The sequence below is a fragment of the Ascaphus truei genome, chromosome 8 (genome assembly GCF_040206685.1).
Source record: "Ascaphus truei isolate aAscTru1 chromosome 8, aAscTru1.hap1, whole genome shotgun sequence".
NCBI lineage: Eukaryota > Metazoa > Chordata > Amphibia > Anura > Ascaphidae > Ascaphus > Ascaphus truei.
In genome coordinates this window covers 75926344-75934921 of record NC_134490.1, presented here as the reverse complement: position 1 = coordinate 75934921, position 8578 = coordinate 75926344, and the positions used below count along the sequence as shown (strand labels likewise).

The 8578-nt window shown below is 51.2% G+C and overlaps 1 long non-coding RNA gene across 1 annotated transcript in view; it reads left to right on the top strand.

Annotated features, from left to right (window-relative positions):
• The first annotated feature begins 44 nt into the window (after nt 1-44).
• Nucleotides 45-8578, top strand: part of LOC142500977 (uncharacterized) — a 51870-nt gene continuing 43336 nt past the window's right edge. The window contains exon 1 of the long non-coding RNA XR_012803384.1: nt 45-439. This is a non-coding gene — a long non-coding RNA (uncharacterized LOC142500977). The remainder of the gene's footprint in view (nt 440-8578) is intronic.

The following is an 8578-nucleotide window of genomic DNA, read 5'->3' as shown; positions in this document are numbered from 1 at the left end:
TCTTGGAAGGGACTACAAGTCCCATGAGCCTCAGCAGCACCCCATGTGACGCCAGGGAGCCAATAGGGCTGAAGAATCTCCCTGCAAGGGAGATTTAGATATATTTCGCGGGCTGGCAGCACGTCAGTTGGTGACCGGAGCAGCTAGGGGAAGGAGGTAGGGTGCAGGAGTCAGTGACTCCCTGCACTAGGCCAGCAATCCCCATAGGCCCCAGATAGCCCTGAGTCACCCTAGTGGAGTGTTGTAGGGACAGGCCCTACAGTAGGTTAGGGACTCTACCCCATTAGCTATTTGTTATAGAGTGCAAAGAACATTGCGTGTCTTGCTGGGAGAGAGCTAGACTATTATCTGAGCGAGGTCGCCTCTGATGGATCATCCTGCGGTGGATCACGGATATCGTGCGGGAGTTCGCCTTGATCCTTTGTGAAGTCCGTTGCAGGTAACCCATAACCTCAAGTGCACCAACAAGGCCTATCACCAGACATAGTGGCTGCGCAGTCACACACATACACTTGTATATGACTTGGGAGTGCGAGACATTGGGTTGGGGTTACTGGACACGAGGTGGGATCATTCTGTGGAAGTGTTAGCGTCCGCCGTGGCGCATAAAGTGTTAGCGTCCGCCGTGGAGCATAAAGTGGTGGCGTCCACCGTGGCGCAAGATAGTGTTAGCATTGTGTGAGACGCAGTGGTTAGTGTCTTCTCTAGAGATGGACACCTGTTATATTCAGTGTGATTATATATGTGTTTCTTATGCTCCAAAGTAAAAGGTATTTGGTTATCTCACATACGTGTATATGGTTATTGTATGATGTCCTGCGAGGAACAATTCCTGCTCTGCTAGGAACAATCGCAGGTGGAGGCGCTGCACCAACTGCACCAACTAAGTGGTTACTCATAGTATCATAAATGCCCCAGGTTTCCCATTGGCGGAAGCTCAGCCCTCCTGTGAGCCAACATGTTAAGTACCACACGCAGGTAACACTGTATGTTCTCCGCACCCACACTATAATCTGCGATTGGGTGGGGGAATACCCGTTACATTTTGGAGGCGCTGCTGAGATCTCAGACCTGGGGTGCCCTGTCCATTTTTTTTATTCTCTCCTAAAATGTCACCCCCATTACCGTACCTGTCGCGCTCAGAAGTGTATGAATGGGCCATGGAGCTGGAAGTGCCGCCGCCCCACACGCTTGCACAATGCCGCGTCCCGGTAGATACTCCGCCATTGTCTATACGAGTGGCCTTGCGGCAAAACCCTAATCTCCGGGGTGCTGCCACCATAGCCGTGTTAGATCAATGTTTGGAGGACAAGGAGTATTGCTCCGTGTTAGTGAGTATCGGACAAGATATAAATGAAGGCCAGGGTCCGTCCAGCTTGTGGTTCGAGGACTCAGCCGGTATAGGCTGTATGGTGGTGTACCCGGAACGGCCCATAAAACCCGAACCCCTCAGCCCTCGCACGAACTTGGAAGAGATTGCTATGCCTACATCGCCTTCCCCCCCTGAGAGTTATTGCGAGTCTAATTTAGGTGCACCCGCCGATGGCAGTCCACCGCTAGGTATTGCCCAGCCATCTGCTACCTTGGGAAAGGAATTCCGAATGCTAGTTCAGACTATCGCCGAGCTGGGAGCAACCAGAGCCGAGGCGTCGGTCCAACAGCAGTATCGCAAACTAAAAATCTTTTCAGGAACTAAGCCGACCCCAGCGGGCGAAGAAGCGTTTGACGTGTGGAAGGAATACACCTCCCAGGTTGTAGAAGAGTGGACGTACCCTGAGTTGGAAAAACGACAACGCATAATGGAGTGCCTGCGACCGCCCGCTTCCACCACGATACGGCTGGCTAAAGATCAACATGCGGATGTCACTGCACAGCAAATGTTAGAGACTCTTGAGCGGGCTTACGGGCGAACTGAGGACGTAGGACAATTGATGACGCGGTACTTCAATCTTCGTCAGAAGCTCGGAGAGGAGCTATCTGATTACCTTCAGCGAATTAGAGCGATCATATGGGAGATGCGGAAAAGGGACCAGATTAAGGCCACCGAGGTGAATGTGTATTGCTGAAAGCAATTTCTGAGAGGATCGCTACCCGACCATTCTATCGTCATCATGATTAAGTGTTCCCGGATGCAAGGTGATCCCCCTTCCTTGGAGGAGCTAATGGATGAGATAAAGAAACATGAAGCCTACTCCCGGTTGCATACTCCCGCCAAGGTTAAGGAGCCTTCCACCAGTGACCCTGCTAAAGCCACTGGGGCCAAGGCCAAGAACACCCCGACCCAGGACGAGGAGGTCGCCACTAAGGGCTCGGGCCCCAAAGCTAGACCCGCCCGTAAATCATCTTCTCCGTACAGGGGCCGCTCTGAACAAAGAGATCTCCTTTGCTATACCTGCGGTAAGAAGGGCCACTTCTTCCATGATTGTTCAGAAAGGGAGGACCTCACCGAGGACAAAACTCCCGACCGAAGAAACCCAGCCCGGTCGATGGTATGCCGAGTACAAACTGTCGGGTCTGACGTGGAGACCCCTCCGGGAACTACCGATGCCCCTGCGGAGGCCGACGCAGGGGATGACGCCTCCAACCGGGAAGCTTACAGCCAAGTAGGCCCTGCAGCTATCATACCGGTGTTACTAGAAGGGATCTATGCGTCAGCTCTACAGGACACGGGGTCACAAGTGACCATCATATACCGCCCGTTCTATGAACAGCACCTCCGACACTGCCCCCTGAGAGCGGCCGATCATGTGACCGTATGGGGGCTAAGTAATGAAGACTACCCCATATATGGGATTGTAAGGGTTCAAATGGAAATACTCCATCTGAACACTGGCAAGAGACACCCCATGCATGTAGCGGCCCTAGTATGCCCGGAGCCCCAAGACCAGTGCAAGTACCCGATCATCTTGGGCACCAACGCTGATATAGTACCAGCGGTGATCCGAGCGTAGCTGAAAGAGACTAACGAGTTGCCGCTAGCCACCGCTCTCCTAGATCCGGTCCTACGAGAGGAGTGCAAACGGGGACACGCCCTGGAGCGACACGGGGAGCTCTACAATCGTCAACGCGGGCTGATGACCATATTACCAGGGGGAGTGCAAAGAATGGATGTCTGGTGTTGTTATCCCGAACGAGATGGGAGCGATCAGTTTTTCTCTCTGGAGAGTAAGCCTGAAGAAGAAGAGGTTCGGAGAGGGTATAGGGTACTACCCGAAGTGAGGGAGTGGACGACTAAGATCCCTCTACGAACCCATGTGTATGTGCAGAATCTCTCCCCCTTCCCGATGGAATTTGATGCCGACCAGAAGTTGGGTTGCATATATCCGGTCAGCCCTGTAGAAAACACGCCTCAGGTGAAGGCGGCAGCCATGGATGAGCGGTTAGTCGAACTGGACTTCAACTTCGGTGAGTCGACGCTGTCCACCCAGTGGAAGGAACGGCTGGCAACCCAGTTGAATCAAAGACAACAGGTGTTCTCCACGAGTGAGATGGATGTGGGGTGCAGTCGCAGCGCCCAACATACCATTCGACTGAGTGATGCCACCCCGTTCCGAGAACGCTCTCGTCGCATCGCCCCGCGGGATGTGGACGATGTGAGGAATGTCATTCACGATATGGAAAATGCCGGGATTTTGACGGAGTCTCGGGGGCCCTACGCGTCACCCATAGTGGTGGTGCGTAAAAAGAACGGATCCGTACGACTGTGTGTCGACTATCGAGCTCTGAACCATCGTACGATACCAGATCAGTACAACCTCCCTCGCATTGAAGAGATCCTAAATGCGCTGAATGGAAGTCAATGGTTCAGCGTGCTCGACCTCCAATCCGGGTACTATCAGGTACCTATGAATGTGGAAGATCAGGAGAAAACAGCTTTCGTCTGCCCCTTGGGATTCTACCAATTTACACGTATGCCCCAAGGTATATGTGGGGCGCCTGCTACCTTCCAACGGCTGATGGAGAAGACTATCGGGGACATGAGCCCGCGGGAGTGTCTTGTATACCTGGATGACATCATTGTCTTCGGACGAACTCTAGAAGAGCACGAAGATCGTTTACTTAAAGTGATAGACTGTCTGGGGAACGAAGGGTTGAAATTGTCCCTAGACAAGTGCTGGTTTTGCCATACCTCAGTGACCTACGTGGGACACATCGTGTCCGCCCAAGGGACCGCCACCGACCCCGCCAAGGTAGAAGCAGTCGTGAACTGGCCTCGTCCCGAGAATGTCACGGAGCTGCGATCCTTCCTGGGATTCTGTGGCTACTACCGTCGGTTCATGGAAGGGTACTCTAGTAGGGCGAAACCCCTGAACAATCTGTTGAAGATATACCCAGAGGAAACCGGGAGGAAGGCTGTATCTGCTCGCCAACCGTTTGGTGATAAATGGATGTCTGAGTGTGAACAGGCCTTCTTGAAATTGAAGAAATGTCTGACCGAAGCGCCAGTGCTTGCATATGCTGATCCCGAACAACCATATGTTCTGCATGTGGATGCCAGTCTCAATGGACTGGGCGCCGTCCTGCACCAGAAGCACCCCGAGGGTCTTCGGCCTGTGGCCTACTGCAGCCGCAGCTTGACGCCCAGTGAACAGAGATACCCCGTCCACAAGTTGGAGTTCCTGGCTCTCAAGTGGGCTATCACCGAGAAGCTCCACAATTACCTTTACGGTGTTACCTTCAAGGTAAGGACGGATAACAATCCCCTCACATACGTTAATACCTCGGCCAAATTGGACGCCGCCGGACACCGCTGGCTGGCCGCCCTAAGCAACTCCATGGTTCTCCATGAAGTATAAGCCGGGACCTTTGAATACAGGGGCTGACGCTCTATCCAGACGACCCGGGTTAAGTGCTATTCCAGATGATGAGGAATGGGAGGAACTCCCAGGACCCGGAGTGCGAGCTATGTGTAGCATGGCCGCCATCGTCAACGACCAAGTGGCCTTTTCAGAATTAAGAGTGGCTGATTCATTGGGATGCCGGTCGCAGGCTGTCCCCGCCATCTACTGCGATCACACTGATACAAATACATACTCTTTCTTCACTTGCTTTCAGGAACCTTATGACACCTCTAGCCATAAAACACATCCAAACCGGGGGAAGGACCAGCACAGATAACATTCCAAGAGACACTGTTTTTAAGTATACCCTTGCTTCATTCATTGTAACATCGCCGGAAGAAGAGATCAGTGTATCTCGAAAGCTCGCACAAATAAAAGCATTTCGTTAGCCACAGAACGGTATCATCTATTTAATTTTTGATTATATATATATATATATATATATATATATATTACAACAAGACAAACTGCCTGCAACAGACTAAGCAAATAATGAGTACTTAAATTAGTAATATAATAACCACTAACGGTACTAGGGACTAGAAGTAATATAACAATGAAAAGAGAAAGAAAAGCGTCCCAACTCAGCACTCAAGTATACTCAGAACAAATATCAAAGAAAATTATGATTTATTTAACAGCACAAATAATCAAACATAAAATACAAAAATTATTAAAACAAACCCTGACATCCTGAAGCGAGGTGAAACACGTGTTGGGGCGTTTGTTTTTCCCTGACTCCCCTTCGGATGGACCCCTCAATTGTAAGATCTTTACCCTTTGGACATTTTACTATCACAGTGTGGCATGGATGGTTTCATGGACTATGGTAACTGATGTGAACTGTTAACCATTGTTGATCCCATACTTACAGTCTCTTTTTGGTACTGTGCCTGGTTTGCCTTGATTATACCAACTGCATTTACGGTGTATGTATATAATATATGTATTTGACATCAGCATGTATTAGGCAATTTGGTGCATGTGTTATCTATGCTTGCTGTGTGGTTTTATATTTACTAGGGGTGAGGCCGGCCTTGTAGGTTCAATGGGTTGTTGTTAACCCCTTGTTCTACATATATTTTGTGCTTATAGGTTTTTTTCCCTTGCCTTGGGTATTAGGGGTCCATCAGTATCTTCATAGGGGATTTCCCCTGTCTGATACATATTCTATCACAGGAGGATGTCAGGGTTTGTTTAAATAATTTTTGTATTTTATGTTTGAGTATTTGTGCTGTTAAATAAATCATAATTTTCTTTGATATTTGTTCTGAGTATACTTGAGTGCTGAGTTGGGACGCTTTTCTTTCTCTTTTCATTGTTATATATATATACTAGCTGAGAGACCCGGCATTGCCCGGGAGAGGGGGGGGGGACAGAGGACGGGAGGGGTAGGGGGGAGGGGGGGAGGGACAGTGGACAGGAGGAGGGGAGGGGAGGAGGAGGGGAGGAGGGGAGGAGGGGGAGGGACAGTGGACAGGAGGAGGGGAGGGGGGAGGGACCGTGGACAGGAGGAGGGGGGGACAGTGGACGGGAGGGGGGGGTACAGTGGACAGGAGGGGGGGAAAGTGGACAGGAGGGGGGGACAGTGGATAGGAGGGGGGGGACAGTGGACCGGAGGGGGGGGGACAGTGGACAGGAGGGGGGGGACAGTGGACAGGAGGGGGGGACAGTGGACAGGAGGGGGGGCCAGTGGACAGGAGGGGGGGGACAGTGGACAGGAGGGGGGGACAGTGGACATGAGGGAGTGGGGACATTGGACAGGAGGGGGGGTGGGTTGCTTACAATTTCCGTGTCCCTCCTCTCCACTCCCCCTGTATGTTTCTCCGCTCCCCCCTCTCTCTCCGCTCCTGCTCCCCCCCCCCATGCATAGTTCCAGTCCCCACCCTAGAGTGTCTGACACACACACAGTGACACACACACACACACACACACACACAGTGTAACACACACACACACAGTGTAACACACACACAGTGTAACACACACACACATACACACACACACAGTGTCCCCTCCCACACACAGAGTGTCACACACACACAGTGACACACACACACGTCACCTCTCCTTCCGTCCACCGCCATCTTACTCCGCGAAGGAGGAAGGGGGTCCTTCCGGGCGCCGCCATCTTAGGCGCCACGTGTCCACTGCCTGTCGGAGCACCGGGGGGAGGTGAGTGGAGCACCGGGGGGGAGGTGAGCGGAGCTCCGGGGGGGAGAGCTGAGCGGAGCTCCAGGGGAGAGAGCTGAGCGGAGCACCGGGGGGGAGCTGACACGGGGAGAGGAGGAGAGCGCGGGGGCGCGCGGCACGTGCTTTAGAGCTGTGGGGGGTGTCCCGGGCGCTCGCTCCGCTCCCCCGCTGACTGTAGCGGCGCCGGGGGGGGGGGGGGGGTGAAAGCGCGGGAAACAGGGAGACACGGGGAATGTTGGTTCTGTGTGGTGTGATCTCCGGAGGAGCTGCGGCCACGTGCAGTGTCTGTTGGTGATGTGAGGATCATACAGCGCTGCTGCCTCGGGGGGGGGGTGCGGTGTCCGTTGGAGAGGTGAGGATGAGACAGTGCGGTGAGGTGAAGGGGAGGTGTGTTGGCAGTGTAGGCCGTAAGAGGCGGTGTGAGCGTGCGGTGTGTGTGGTGTTGTGTGAGGGTGTGGAATGTTGCAGTGCTGAAAGCAATAAGACTGTGTACCTGATTGGGCAGTTCTGTCGTGGTAGCAGGAGGTCAGGGTTTTCTGGGTTGAGAGCAGTGCGGGTTAGGTGCAAATCTCTCAGAGCAGTGAGGGTTAGGTGCAAATCTCTCAGAGCAGTGAGGGTTAGGTGCTGGCAAGCGTTCCCAAAGCTCAGTGAGTGAGTGGTGGGAGAGTGTGTCAGTGGTGTAGGTTAGTGAGGGGTGGGACAGTGTGGCAGTGGTGTTGGCCGCAGACCAATGAGAGTTGTGCGGGTGCGGACCGCAGACCAATGAGAGGTGTGCGGGGGCGGGCATGGCCTGAGACGGAGTGACAGGCCAAAGGTGCAATCAGATTGTCCGTAGGGACACAGGAAGATGCAGACAGGCATACAGTGCTTTCACTAATATATAATAAGATATATATATATAGAAAAGATAAAGAAAAAGCGCCCGATCCCTGTATAAAATCAGATATATAAATTTTAAGAATCCATGGACAGACAAATGTACACTCACACTTTGTCAGTGAAATATAGGCATGTTATGGGACCAGCCCATGCACCAGATGATCGTGAGAATTCACCGCCGTCCTCCGTTTTTTTATTATCTGGTCCACAATTTCTTTTCTTTTTTGTTTTTTGTGATCCAATTACTGTTTTACCTTTCTTTTTTTTTCTTTTTTTTTTATATACTTTTTCATTTTTTGGTACACACACATTTTTCATGTTATTTAATTATTATTATTTTTATTTTGGTACAATTTATATTTTTTACATTCATAGGTGATTATTCTCAATCACCTGTTCCTAACCACCAGTATTTTCACATTTTTGTAATCTGTATTTTTACATCTTTTATTGTTATTAGGCATCTGTGCTGGGTGTATCATCTTGCTTCATTGCATCAGGGTTGCAGCAATTTGGGATGTTGGAGAAGGGCGCTGTCTTTCACTTTTTTCTATATATATATATATATATATATATATATATATATAACATCCTCTTGTGATAGAATATGTATCAGACAGGGGAAATCCCCTATGAAGATACTGATGGACCCATAATACCCAAGG